Consider the following 15,464-nt stretch of genomic DNA (forward strand, 5'->3'; position numbering starts at 1 on the left):
AGAATTAAGCCATTCAGCTCATCAAGTCTGCTCCACCATTCCATCATGGCTGATTCCAGAATCCCAGTCAAACCTATACGCCTGCCTGCTCACAACCTTTGATGCCCTGACCAATTAGGAAACTGTCAATTTTTGCTTTAAATATACCCATGGTCTTGGCCTGCACAGCTGTCTGTGGCAGAGCATTCACAGGTTTACTTCCCTGGCCAAAATAATTCCTCCTTACCTCTGTTCTAAAGGATTCAATTCTAATGGATTGTCCCTCAATTTTGAGGCTGTACCCTCTTGTTCTGGACACTCTCACCATAGGAAACATCCTCTCCACATCCACATCCTCTCGTCCTTTCAACGTACAACTGGTTTCAATGAGATTCCTCCCCCCACCACATTCTTTTAAGTTCCAGTGAGTACAGGCCCAAAGCTGCCAGATGCTCTTCATATGTTAACTTCTTTATTTCTGGAATCATCTTTGTGAACCTCCTCTGGACTCTCTCTAATGACAACACATCCTTTCTGAGATATAGGGCCCAAAACTGTTGACAATACTTCAAGTGCGGCCTGACTAGTGTCTTATAAAAGCTCCAGCATTACCTCCTTGTTTTTTATATTCAATTGCCTTTGAAATAAATGCCAACATTGCACTGCCTTCTTTACCACAGACTCAACCTGTAAATTAACCTGGCACTAGTCTTGCACAAGGACTTCTAAGTCTCTTTGTGCCTCCGATGTTTGAATTTTCTCCCCATTTAGATAATAGTCTGCAGTATTGTTCCTTTTACCAAAAATTCATTATCATATCTTTCCCAACACTGTACTTCACCTGCTACTTTTTTGCCCGTTCTTCCAATTTGTCTAAGACCTTCTGCAATCGCATTGCTTCCTCAGCACTAACTACCCCTCCACCTATCTTTGTATCATCTGTAAACTTTGCAACAAAGCCATCAATTAAATTATCTAAATCACTGACAAACAATGTGAAAAGTAGCGATCCCAATGCTCACCCGTGAGAAACACCAATAATCACTGGCAGCCAAGCAGAAAAGGCTCCCTTTAGACCCACTCATTGTCTCCTACCTGTCAACCATTTCTCTATCATTTCCAGTATCTTTCCAGTAATGCCATGGGATTTTATCTTGTTAAGCAGACTCATGTGTGGCACCTGATCAAATACCTTCTGAAAATCCAATTAAATGACATCCTCTGCCTCTCCTTTGTCCACCCTGCTTGTTACTTCTTCAAAGAAGTCTAACAGATTTGTCAGGCAAGATTTCCCTTTACAAAAACCATGCTGACTTTGAATTATTTTATCATTAGTCTCCAAGTACCTCGAAACCTCATCATTAATAATGGACTCTAACACGTTCCCAACCACTGAGGTTAGGCTAATTGACATATAATTTCCATTCTTTTGCTTTCCTGCCTTTTTAAAGAGTGGGGTGACATTTGCAATCTTCTTGTTCTCTGGGACCATGCCAGAATCAAGTGATTCTTGAAAGATCGTGACCAATGCATCCGTTATCTCTTCAGCAACCTTTCTCAGAACTCTGGAATGTAGTCCACCTAGTCCAGGCGACTTATCCACCTTATTCCGGGTTTGTTTAAAACTTTTTCGTCACCATTTGTTATATTTTGTAACTCCAAAACATTAAGATTAATTGAAAGGAATCAAGTAGGTGAGAAAATGTGTCTTAGTTTTGTTTTTACTTTAAGCAAGATGCACACATCTGATGTGCTGTCATGATAACATATGCCATTCATGTATTTTTACGAATAACTCATAATGAATTAATTAAACTAACAAGAATGGTTAATCATATGATATTACTCAAATATTACCGAAATATTAAATACACAACAGCATGGACCTAAGTGTTTATCATTGTGCAATGCAGTTCCTTAAAACCATTTCAACAAACTATCCTATTCTGTTTATCTTCCAAATGAAGCAGCCTGATATGTTGAATAGTTCCAGTGTTTTCTGTTTTATTCCTAAATCACACCACGTCTCAATTTAACTAACTTGCTACAATTGTTGTCCCTGATTGTAGGCACATAGTTCCAGCCCATCACCACAGCTGATAATTGGACCTCTCTGTCTCCGCTAATAACATAGCAGTCCATCTACCCTATAAACTGGGAGATAATATCTCTTGTGTAGGTGCTTCCCCTCAGCTTAATCTGCCTCAGTGGAAAATACTTCCTAATACACATGTTGCCCTATAACTCACCAGTTGGCCACAGTGCCATTGCATGTGGTGGTCATGAAGTCTTCATTTGATTGAAAGGACACTAATGCAACTCTCCCTGTTTGTGTACAGTATTTCCCCTTACCACTCTTAATACTGTCTCCTTGATCTCCATTTCCCATGCACAGGTATTCTACTACTTTGCCATTTTGTGCCCAGAACAAATGATGATTACCTTCCTTCCCAGGAGCTACCTTCGTTAGGGACCTCCACACCCGTGTAAAGTGAGCTTTCTGGCAGAAATCAAATCACTGGACTCCATCTTGAACATGTTGTTTGAGTTCCATGGTTTCAGCTACAGCATGGCCTCCCTGTGGTAAACCATGTATATATGTTGTAACTGGGTTACCTGTCTGGACACACCCCTCTGCTGACTGCCCCGTGGCTCCTCCCACAGAGTCCTGTATAAAGGTTTTCGCCTTGCCCCTCCCCCTCAGTCCGGGACAGACACTCACTGTGGAGGTCGTATCGTACAGCGAATAAAAGCCTTTCAGTATTTTACCAAACCTCAGTCTTTTGGAGTAATTGAAGGTGCTTCAATTTTATTCGCTGTATATTTTAAAACATGGAACAGTCCCTGAGACCAGACAAATTAGACCTCAATCCGCAAATGCCTGACGCTGGAAACGCTTTTGAACTCTGGCTGGCCTGCTTCGAAGCGTATCTAGAGGAGATTAAAGCGACTGACCCCGTAGCGAAGTGCAGAGTTCTACTCTCCAGGGTCGGTCCACGGGTCTATTCGCTGATCAGAGACCAGCCGAACTACGACTGCGCAATGAACGCACTCAAAAGTCAATACCTGCGGCCGATAAACAGCGTCTATGTTCGGCATCGCTTAGCGACACGGCAACAACGGTCCGGGGAATCGAGTGCTGAGTTTGTCCGGGCCCTACAGACACTCGTGCGGGCCTGCAATTGCCAGGAGCTGACGGCGACGCAGCATGCAGAACTCCTAGTGAGAGACGCCTTCGTCACGGGGACCAGGTCAGTGTACGTGCGCCAGCGGCTGCTGGAAAAAGCCGATCTTACCCTAAGTTCGGCGATCGAGCTGGCTGATATGCTGGAGGCTGCTCTGCATAACTCCGAGGCTCTCCAGGCACGCGATCCCCCGATGGCCTCGTGGGCGCCGCAGACCCTGCAACCCACTGGCGAATCGACCTCGGCTGCAGCCAGTCGTGAGTCCGTGAAGTGCTACTTCTGCGGACTGGAGAAGCACCCCCGGAAACGTAGCGCGGCCCGACAAGCTACCTGTTCCAGCTGCGGAAAGAAAGGCCATTTCGCCAAGGTCTATAAGTCAAAACCGCGAGCGGGATCGAGCAGCGCCACGTGCGAGACGTGGGGGTCGCCATCTTCCCTGCACGCTGCCACCACGTGCGAGACATGGGGGCCACCATCTTCCCTGCCGCCATCTTCCCTGCACGCTGCCACCACGTGCGAGACATGGGGGTGGCCATCTTGGTCGGTGCCACCTCCCACCGCCTACGACCAACGGGTGCTCACGGGCCACCCCACCGCTCCGGACCAAGACAGCGACCCCACCCTGGCTTCCGTGACCCTCGACCAAAGCGCTCCCCACCAGCTCGCAAGGTCAATGATGGACATCTTGGTGTAGGGGCACAGGACAAGCTGCCTGTTTGACACAAGCAGCACCGAGAGTTTTATCCACCCAGCCACGGTGCAGCATTGTGGACTCATGATACGGTCGGTAGTCAGAGGGTCACCATGGCCTCCGGGTCGCATACAACAGACATCCGGGGGGGTTGTGTAGCGACGCTAGTGGTGCAGGGCACAGAATATCGAGACTTTAAGTTACTGGTCTTGCCTCAACTGTGTGCCCCTGTGCTGTTGGGGTTGGACTTCCAGAGCCACCTGAAGAGCATGACAATGAAGTATGATGGGCCCCTCCTGCCAATTACTGTCATAAATCCCCTGTTTTGTAGAGATATGTCACGTACCCCGCTACTGACCACACACACACACACACCGACCCGCGCATCCCACCCAACATCATGCCAACTGCCACACTACCGACACCACTTGCGGCCTCTCCACCCTCAGGATCCCTCCCCCACCGCTGATCGCCAACCTGACTCCCGACTGTAAACCTGTGGCAACTAAAAGCAGGAGGTACAGCGCGGGGGACAGAGCTTTCATTAAATCGGAGGTGCAGCGGCTGTTCCGGGAGGGGGTCATTGAGGCAAGCACAAGTCCTGGGAGGGCACAGCTGGTGGTTGTTCGGAACGGGGAGAAGAATAGGATGGTCGTGGACTATAGCCAGACCATCAATAGGTTCACGGAGCTCGACGCGTACCCTCTACACTGCATCGCGGATATGGTCAATCAGATAGCACAGTACAAGGTGTACTCGACCATAGACCTAAAATCCGCTTACCATCAGCTCCCCATCCGCCGGGAGGACCGTCCTTACACTGCCTTCGAGGCGGACGGCAGGCTTTATCAATTCCTGCGCATCCCCTTTGGTGTCACGAATTGTGTATCTGTCTTCCAGAGGGCAATGGACCAGATGGTGGACCAATGCCAACTGAAGGCCACATTCCCATATCTGGATAACATCATCATCTGCGGTCACGACCAGCAGGATCACGACAACAACCTCCAAAAATTTCTCCAAGCGGCCAAATCTTTCAACCTCACCTATAACAAGGACAAGTGTGTATTTGGGACCACCCGACTTGCTATCCTTGGGTGTGTCGTGGAGAATGGAGTCATTGGCCCTGACCCCGACTGTATGCGCCCCCTGTTGGAACTCCCTCTTCCCAATACCCTCAAGGCCCTCAAAAGGTGCCTGGGCTTCTTTTCATATTACGCCCAATGGGTCTCTAACTATGCAGACAAGGCCCGTCCCCTGGTCAAGTCCACCACACTCCCCCTCTCTGCCGAGGCCCACATAGCCTTCAACCGCATAAATGGGGACATTGCCAAAGCAGCAATGCATGCGGTGGATGAGGCCATTCCCTTCCAAGTAGAGAGTGACGCCTCCGACTTTGCGCTGGCTGCTACCCTCAACCAGGCAGGAAGACCAGTGGCGTTCTTCTCCCGTACCCTTCAAGGCCCTGAAATTCGGCACTCTGTGGTAGAGAAAGAGGCCCAGGCCATAGTGGAAGCTATAAGGCACTGGAGGCACTATCTTGCCGGCTAAAGGTTCACCCTGCTAACTGACCAGCGCTCAGTCGCGTTCATGTTTAATAATCAGCAGTGGAGCAAAATCAAAAATGATAAAATTCTGAGGTGGAGAATCGAACTCTCCACCTACAACTATGACATCATGTACAGGCCTGGGAAGCGCAACAAGCCCTCCGATGCCCTATCCCGGGGAACATGTGCCAGCACGCAGATCAACCGGCTATATGCCCTACATGTAGACCTTTGCCACCCTGGAGTCACCTGGCTTTTCCACTTCGTGAAAGCCCGGAACCTGCCTTACTCCCTTGAGGAGATCAGGATGATGACCAGGGGCTGCCAAGTCTGCGCAGAGTGCAAACCGCACTTCTACCGACCCGAAAAGGCACCACTCATCACACCCGCCCCTTTGAGCGACTGAGTGTTGACTTTAAGGGCCCCCTTCCCTCCACCGACCGCAATGTGTACTTTCTTAACATAATTGACGAGTACCCGCGGTTCCCCTTCGCCATCCCCTGCCCCGACACCACTACCATGTCAGTTATAAAAGCCCTGCGCAAGCTCTTCACTCTGTTCGGATACCCATGCTATATCCACAGTGACAGAGGGTCCTCGTTTATGAGTGACGAGCTGCGCCAATATCTACTGACTAGGGGAATTGCAACCAGTAGGACCACGAGCTATAATCCCCGGGGGAATGGACAGGTAGAGAAGGAGAATGGTACAGTGTGGAAAGCCACACTCTTAGCCCTCAGGTCAAAGGGACTGCCGGTCTCCCGCTGGCAGGAGATCCTTCCCGAGGCACTCCACTCCATCCGCTCCCTGTTATGCACGTCCACCAATGCCACCCCTCATGAGCGGCTCTTTTCTTTTCCCAGAAAATCGACCACTGGAACCACCCTACCAACTTGGCTGACGTCCCCGGGGCCAGTGCTGCTTCGGAAACATGCGAGGAGCAATAAATACTCCCCGATGGTCGAGAGGGTTCACTTACTTCATGCGAACCCCCAGTATGCCTACGTGGTTTTACCTGATGGGCGGGAGGACACGGTCTCCATCCGCGACCTGGCGCCCGCAGGAGCTCTGGGCCCCTACCCTGAACACTCCATGGTGACTATTGACCCCGTACCCACCAATGTATGTACCTACAAGACACTGTGCACCCCAAACCCTGTACAGACACCACACGACACTCCCATACCGGGCGCGACGCACACGCGCGAGGGATTACCAACGCCTAACGTGCTGGCACCTGAAGTCAGGCCGGAGCCAGCACAACCGCCATCGCCGGCGCTACGTAGATCACAGCGACGGACTCAACCGCCTGATAGACTTAACCTGTAAATATACTTCTTGTAAATATTGTCAGTCACTTCACCCCGCGGGACTCTTTTTTTAAAAAAAGGAGGGGTGAATGTGGTAAACCATAAATATATGTTGTAACTCGGTTACCTGTCTGGACACACCCCTCTGCTGACTGCCCCTGTGGCTCTTCCCACAGAGTCCTGTATAAAGGTGTTCGCCTTGCCCCTCCCCCTCAGTCCGGGAGCAGACACTCACTGTGGAGGTCGTATTGTACAGCGAATAAAAGCCTTTCAGTATTTTACCAAACCTCAGTCTTTTGGAGTTATTGAAGGTGCTTCATTCCCAAATGTACCATGTATATCACTACAACTGTTCCATCTACCTTCCCACTGAATACGTGTATAGCATCTGCATGACTTAGTTACAATTTCTGTGGGCATGTTCCCTGTTCCCTGCTTGCCTCTGGTTGATCTCCTGACTGAAACTGCTCATTGTTGTTGTCAATGCCCTGTCATACTCACAGCTTTTTCTGCATGCTGTCTCAAAGTTCAGGATCCCAAATACTTTGCTTAAATCCTCTTGATTGAAAGCCGACTAACCAAATGAGATCTTCAGACCCAATCTAAAATTGTCACTGCCTTTAAATTGAAAATATATTTGCCACCTATGAAAGTTTATTCCTGGCTGAAAATACTGAATATACAGTGTTCAGTGTTCAGTATATGAATATATATATATAACTCCTGAAAATCTCTGCAAATGCTAGTTAAATGTCACATCAAAATTCTTGCAACATCCTTGCAGGAGATCTCATGTTGATTTGTGATGCAAATGTATTTACTGGCATTTTGAATACCTTGTATTATTAACTTCCTCTTTTCATGTATGTCTATGTTGCTCTCCTCTCTGTTGCCTCCTTGGACCTTGATTTTCTTTCAAGAGCATCTCTGCTTATTCCATGTAAAGACCAATTTACTTCCTGAGAAAGCTAAAGAAATTTGGCCTGTCCCCTAAAACCCTCACTAATTTTTATAGGTGCACCGTAAAAAGCATTCTTTTAGGGTGCATCACAACCTGATATGGAAGTTGTCCTGTCCAAGACCGGAAGAAGCTGCAGAAGATCATGAACACAGCCCAGCACATCACGCAAACCAAAACACACTTTTTGTCCCCTTTCCCTCCAGGAGAAGACTCAGGAGCTTGAAGATTCATACGGCCAGATTTGAGAACAGCTTCTTTCCAACTGTGATAAGACTGCTGAACGGATCCTGACCCGGATCTGAGCCGTACCCACCAAATATCCAGACCTGCCTCTCGGTTTTTTTTGCACTACCTTACTTTCCCTTTTCTATTTTCTATTTATGATTTATAATTTAAATTTTTAATATTTACTATCGATTTGTACTCCAGGGAGCGGGAAGTGCAGAATCAAATATCGCTGTGATGATTGTACGTTCTAATATCAATTGTTTGGCAACAATAAAGTATAAAGTATAAATGTATGAACACTCACACTTTTCCCTCCACCAACTTATAGGTTCCTCCAAGAGGACTTCAACCTTGTAGTGGCCGGGAGGTTTGCTTGCCTCAGTGACCCAGAGAGCTATGTTGGCTGGTGGTGCTGGGCTTTAAGGTAGGGCCACACATGCCAAACAGGTGAAAGGGTAGAGGCCAGACTAAGAGTGATCCACCCTTCATCCAAATTCGGGGCTTCAGGCTCAGGGCTAGCAAGCCTGACTGTTCAAACAAAACTGTTATGGAAGCAGCAATGAAGCATCCTTCTACATCTGAGTGTGACGGTACTCCTGAGTCTCCACCTTGGACTTGCATGGTTGACAGAAGTGAAAACCAAGAAGCTACTGGCACCCTGAATACCACCAAGGGAGAAGAATCTTCATTGCCGCCCTAAGTGCCAGTGGAAGTATGGGCGGTAAAAAAACTCAAAGGCTGTGCCCAGCACCTTCCATCATTATTGCTCTAGGTTGGCAATTGCACTTTCTTTTCACTCAGCCTTTGTCACAGCCTTGTTAATTGCTCAGTAGCAAATTCCTAATATTGTCAGTGTAGCATTTGCAATTTATTTTCCTTGGTATTTAGTAAGGCTAGTAAACAGAAAAAACGTGCAAACGCTGAATTACAACACCTAACTAACAACATCTACAACTGTGTATCAAATACCACATCTACACACAGTTCATGGGCGTATATATACCGTATACTAAATTATATGATTTTTGAATCTATATGAGTTTGCACCTGGAATGTGGAATTATGCACAATTTACAAGAGTTTCAGGTGTCTGTAAAGACAATGACACAACATTCAGCATTGGTTTACACCTGACGATGAAAACTAGTAACAGTTAAGTTTTGTGAGAAAATTTGTGTAAAAGCTGTTTTCAGCTGTTGGTGTGACAAGGGTTTTGCATGTGAGATGCAGGGTAAGTTATTATATTGCTGCGGGCTCATGTTAATTATTCATTTCTGTAAAATAGGAGAACAGGTTTAGAGAAAGATACCATAGAATGTGATGAGAAGTTAATTTCCGCTCAGGAACAGTTGGTAGTCTTAGCTTTGCTCTGGACTACTTTCTTATATTTTAACTTCCAATTTTATTTCATTGTTAGAAGCAGCATTTGTTTTACATTACAGTCCACCATCTTTTGGAGAATTTGTTGTAATTATTATATTATGATGTTCTATAACTGCAAAATCTCAAGTTTCTTGCCATAGAAAATATGAAAAAAAACTCTTGGCAGTTCAACAAGGAAGCTTTTTAAATTCTAACTGAAGTTCAATTTTGATTATCATTCAACCAATCATGAATACCCATGAATACAGCCAAATGAAATAGTGTTTCTCCAGGGCCAAGGTGCAAAACACAGTATCAAAAGTCACACACAGCACAAGGCATATATAGCACATATAAGGTAGCAGTAAAATACAGTCACATATAAAAAAAATAGTCCAAATCCCTGAGTCTATGAATGTTGTAGCAGTCTGTAGTTGAACACAACGAAGCTTATCCTCTGTTGAGCGAATGTTGGGGGAGTAGCACCAACTCCAACAAAGACACTATGCCACACTGTCTACAGCACTCCAGTGGAGCATCCAACTCCGCTGTCCCCCTGGGTAGCTGCAAACAGGTGACACTGTGGCTTCAGGCCTAGTCCTTGCTACAACCAAGGTCATGCAGCTCCCCCACCATCTGCCTCCTCTTTTTACCAATTAATTGGTCTCGCAACATTCTAGCTGGGTCTTGCAATTACAAGAAAAGTGGCTAAGATAATCACTTGCTTTTGGACTCTGCACAGGCAGTATCACTGTCCACACCAAGTTCAGTTTCTCCCCAACCAAGCAACTCACTGATGGGTAGAGATGCAGTATATTAACTTTCTAATGTCCAGCAGGGTCTTGCAATTGTAAAAGATACATTTAAATGTACAATAACACCTTTGGTTGACCCCGTTAAAGCCGTTGCGTCCAGGCACTTATCAAATTTAAGTAGTTAAGTATACCACTGTGTAACTTTATTGCCTGCAAAGTACAGGTTCTAGAATATTTCTTCAAGTCCTGTATTATAATTTGTGTTAAACTGATTTTCAACCATGGTGTTTAATAATATCCAGGCACAGAATTCAAATGCAATATTTTAAGGTGGAAATAGTAACACAGGAGAGTAAGAACAAGCATGTAGTCTGATGGATGGAGCATGTCAAACTTCTCTGACTAAGCATTTTAATTGATGAAATATTACTAGAAAGACAATGTGATAAAAAAATCCAGATTTTACTATCTCTATTCACAATCATTCTTGGGATTCAGCCTACATAACAGCCTTCTGCAGGCAGTGGGAGTTAACAATGTGTGAATATTCTAACTCTATCTACATTAGCTTCAGGGAGGTGCAAGCCAGGAAGATTAAGTTGAAATTGTCATATCTTAACATCAGACAAAAAACAGACAAATGGGTAGGCAGATATCTAACAAGCTTGGAAGGAAACTTTAATAGCCTAGTCTATTTTCTTAGGGCTTACAAGAAATTGAATTTGTTTGTCTATCCATCCGTGAATGGAATCTAATTATATGTTGCAAGGTCCAGTGATGGTAACCTGATTTTCTTCAACATTTGTGTTTAAGTTTGGTCTAGAACGTGAAAAATATTGGGTTTCACAAAGCCATATATTTATTAGCACTCCACAGTAGGTTTCATTGATCATACAAATGCCACTCTGTCATGAAGGCACCTGCTGACACCTTCATTAGACAGCCAGGAATCAATTGATTCATGACTACCAAGAGACTGCCTTATTATATTCTACCACATACTGTCAGTATTCAGATAGATGGACTGTACCATAAAGTAACATAACTCCCACCACCATTATTGATTGGTAACAAATAAATCTTTCCAGAAACAGCTACTGACTTTTTTTTTCACAGTTTTGTGAAGTCATTGAATTATTTATTCATGCATTTATTACTGGTACAGGAATAGAAAAACACAGGCAGAAGAATGCCTAGAGAAAGCTGAGATAAGTGCCCAGATGTTGTGTTGTAGGAATTTTTGGTGCATTAAGTGGGGTTTGTTTTATGGAGATGTTACCCATAGGAAATGGTAAAACTGGATGAAAAGCACTTTAGTGACAGTTGTTTTCACCAGGAATAATGGGAACTGTCTTGTTCTACAAGACACAACCTAATTCAATGGATCAGCACAAACTATCCTGCCCACTAATCATACAAAGTCAGCCCTGAAAGGCACATTTTACAAGTAACAACAGAAGCAACATATACAATAATGGGAAGAGTTGAAAGTGAGGCTGCAACAAGGAGGGAGTGTACTTCCTGATTTACCCTATGTGAACTATCAGTGTTCAGTAATATTAGGAGAGTACATATGTGGTAGCAGTTTCCACAGGGTCACTATTAGGAGAGCTTGGCAGAAGGTTGTGTTGATGCTGTAGGAATAGTAAAATCAGGCATGATGGTTGGTATGGAAGCAATAGGCTGAAGGCTTGCTTCTATGCTGTATAGCTCTATGACTCTATGACAGTGATCTTCATACTCAAGCAGCCACAATGCCCTCCATATCCCATAGCCAGCAATCCCAGAATACCACCAGTTAGCTGTGGGCAGCAGCCCGAAGTCGAACTCTGAAAGACAAGGGCTTCTCGTGGATCTTCCAGGCTCACTCTCAATTCACACACCAGCTGAAAGAAAGCAGCCTCTCAGAAGCATGTCAGGAGCCCCTCCGGGAAGTCTATGTGACATAGCGCTGGAACTGTAAATGCACACACAAGGTGCAAGTTGTGACGCTCATTAAGGTGTTCATCATAAAGGCAGATTGTCTTAAAACTCTTTTATATTCCTGTGACTTTTTATGTATAACTTTCTGTTGAAACACTGTATATGTAGTGTATGTCTATCTTTTGTGACTATACTCATTACCAGTCAGGTGTAAGTGGCCATGCAGCGTCCTGTGTTGCCACAACTGCATTGGCTGTTGTGCCACATGCAGGAAATTTGTTGTGGACGCACACCATATGATGCTGCTCCAAGCTATTACTCACTTGAGGGATGCCTTCCCACCAACGATTCCAGCTAAATGGCAGCTATTCTCTTCATGGCGAGAGTTAAATACTCACACCATCGGTTATATGCACATGATTGCATCTCAGCCCCATTGCTGAATTATTTCCTCCTTCTTGAAATTCTATGCCTTTCTGTTCTATACTGTACTGATCAATCACTCTGGAGACAGGGAATTCTGAGGGATCTTATTTACAGAGATGTATAATCTTCTGCAATCCACCCCTTTTGTTGAGGGTGCATATTGGAAGGAATTTAAGTGAGATGGCTCGTTTGGGTGCAAGGTGTTAGACTGAGCAGGGAAAAGGCAGAGCGCACTGGCTAAATCATTTTGCTGAGAGTCATATGAAACAATATGTGTCCAACAATCACAATCAGTTACTGTGCATATTCATGCCCCCTCCCTGAAACCTCACAAAATGATCCATTTCTGTGATGGATGTAGCACACCCTTGCATGGAATCTCATAAGAGAATTGGTGATTGAGATGCACTTCAACAGGCTGGAAATGTTAACCCCTCCAAGCATCCCAATAATCTTTGAATGCCAATCAGAGTGCATTGTTGTTATATGCGTTGCTCTCAGCCACTATGGTTACTCTAGTTCTTCCTGGACATCAATGTTAACAAAGGGCTCATATGGTGAAACTATGATTAGACCAACAGAGAGGAAGAGGAAGGGGGAAATGCTTTCTCTTTTAAAAAGGACATTGCTGATCTTACAGCAATAAGGGGACAATATATCACTTCATGGACATGTAATAATCAATTCATGTGTATTTGGAAAGGAGGGAGCGAGATACAAGCATTCCATAGATAGATACACAGATCATCATCTGGGAATTCCTCTTCCTGTGCAGGTTAGTTAGCTTATTGTACCCAAGGCATTGCTACATTGGCCTCAGTGTCCTTCAGGAAAAATGAATAACCTGTTAATGCTGTTGTTCCAGAGGCAGAGTAATGAGCCAGAACTGGTAAGGGAAGTAAAAGCAGAGGCACCTCAAGGCAATAATGACTTTGGTAAAGTTTAAAATAATAATTCAGAGGAGATTAGCATGACAAAGCCTAAGGCAAACGGCTGGAGTAAAACTGATGTAAGGCTATTCAGAATAAAACATTAGAAATATCAAAAGCTTTAGGAGGTAAGATTGGCCAACAATCACATAGGAAATAAATGGGAAACATTAACGCCATGTCCACAAAGAACAGGTAAATTACATTCATGTCACAAACAAAATAAAACAAGCAAACTAATTAGAAACATACCCACATGAAGTGATAAGAGAAATCAAGCAATGAGAAAAGTAATATAGTATTTAGGGCAATGATAAACTTAGTAAGGGAAGGTACAAAGTAAATAGATGTGAAATACTGTATACCGAGATTTAAGGAAGGTGAACATCAAGGAAAGTAACGCAATGTAGTAAGGTACTTTTCCAGTGCATAATTAGAAAACAAAAGTCTGGAGGGAATTACTACTTTAAATGGGCAGGCAAGAAACAATTGCAGACTGTCAATGTGAAGTAATGGAAATATAAACCTTTTGTACTATTTACCATGGAAACAGGACAGGTCAACATAACTTGTAATGAGGTTAGGAACGTATAATTGCCTAACATTATGATATAGAAAAAGATTAAATAAACTGATCAAAATCATTTAAAGCGTCTGGTCTGAACAACTAGTATTTTGCATTATAAAATATATTTTGTGAAATGTTTTCGATTATGTGAGCATTTCTGACAAGGCTAACATTCATTGCACATCATTCATTGACAATGAGAACATGGTGGTGAATGGCCTCCTTGAACTACTGCCGTGCTTCACTGAAGGTAATCCCATAATGTTTCTGACAAGGGGATTTCAGGATCTCGATTCAGCAATGACAAAGAATGGCAGTCAGTGTGTGAGATGGTGTATGACTTAGGAATGAGCCTGTAGGTGGCAGTGTTCTCATGTGACTGCAATCACTTCTTGATTATTGAGGTCATGGGTCTCGTACATGCTGTTGATGCAGTCTAGGCAAGTAACATCAGTGCATTTTGTAGAAGGTACACCATGCAGCTGCAGTGTGCCAGTGGTGGAGGCAATTAATGCTTTAACAAGAAGTTTAGGGTACCAACCAAATGAGCTCTTTTGCCCTGGATGGTGTCAAGTGTTGCTGGAATAATACTCATCCAGGCATATAGAAAGTATTCCATCATACTCCTGACCTCAAAGGCAGATAGTGGTAGAGCTCTGGGGTGTTTGGAAAGCACTTACTGCAGTACATCCAGAATATGACCTGCTCTTGTAACCAGTATTTATGTGACAGATTTAGTTGAGTTTCTTGTCAATGATGTCTAAGGATATCGATGGCAAGGCTCAGCAATGGAAAGGCATTTGAATATCAAGGATATATGTTTAGACATTCTCTTTGTTGAAGGTGCTTACTGCCTGCCATCTTTGTGCCTTTGTGATACAACTGTTTCATGTCTACATTATAGCTGGGTTTTGCTGCATTCAGGCATGACTAGTTCAATTGCCACAAGGCACTGCGAATAGAATTCAAAACGGTTTAATCATCATCAAGCATTTCAGCTTCTGACCCCATTACTGGATGAAGTAATTGATAAAACAACTGAAGACAGCTAGATAATAGCCTGAGGATCTCCTGCAATGATGAATTGGAATTAGGATGATTGATCTCCAACAACCACGGCCTCCTCCCCTCCCCCACGTTTTTATTCCAGCATCTCCCCACTTCCTTTTCAGTCCTAAAGAAGGATCTCAGCCTAAAACATTGACTGTTTACTGTTTTCCATAGATGCTGCCTGACCTGCTGAGTTCCTCCAGCATTTTGTGTGCGTTGCTTTGGATCTCCAGCTCTGTAGACTTTCTCATGTTTATAAACAACTGCCATCTTCCTTTATGCTAATTATGACTCCAACCATTGGAATATTTTCCACTTGATGTCCATTGTCTTCAGTTTTCTGAGAGAACTTTGCTGCTGCACCTGATCACATTCTGCGTTTACTTCAAGAGAAGTCACGCTCGCTTGATCTCTCAAATTCAGCTCTTTGTTCCAGAGCTGAGGTGAGCCCTGGAACGAAGTGTACCTGCTAAAACCAAAACTGGGAATCAGTGAACAGACTGAATTTATTCTCCTTTCTGTAAATAGAACATATCTGGATAATTTTCCA

Source organism: Mobula birostris, chromosome 1, assembly GCF_030028105.1.
Source record: "Mobula birostris isolate sMobBir1 chromosome 1, sMobBir1.hap1, whole genome shotgun sequence".
Taxonomy (NCBI): Eukaryota; Metazoa; Chordata; class Chondrichthyes; order Myliobatiformes; family Myliobatidae; genus Mobula; species Mobula birostris.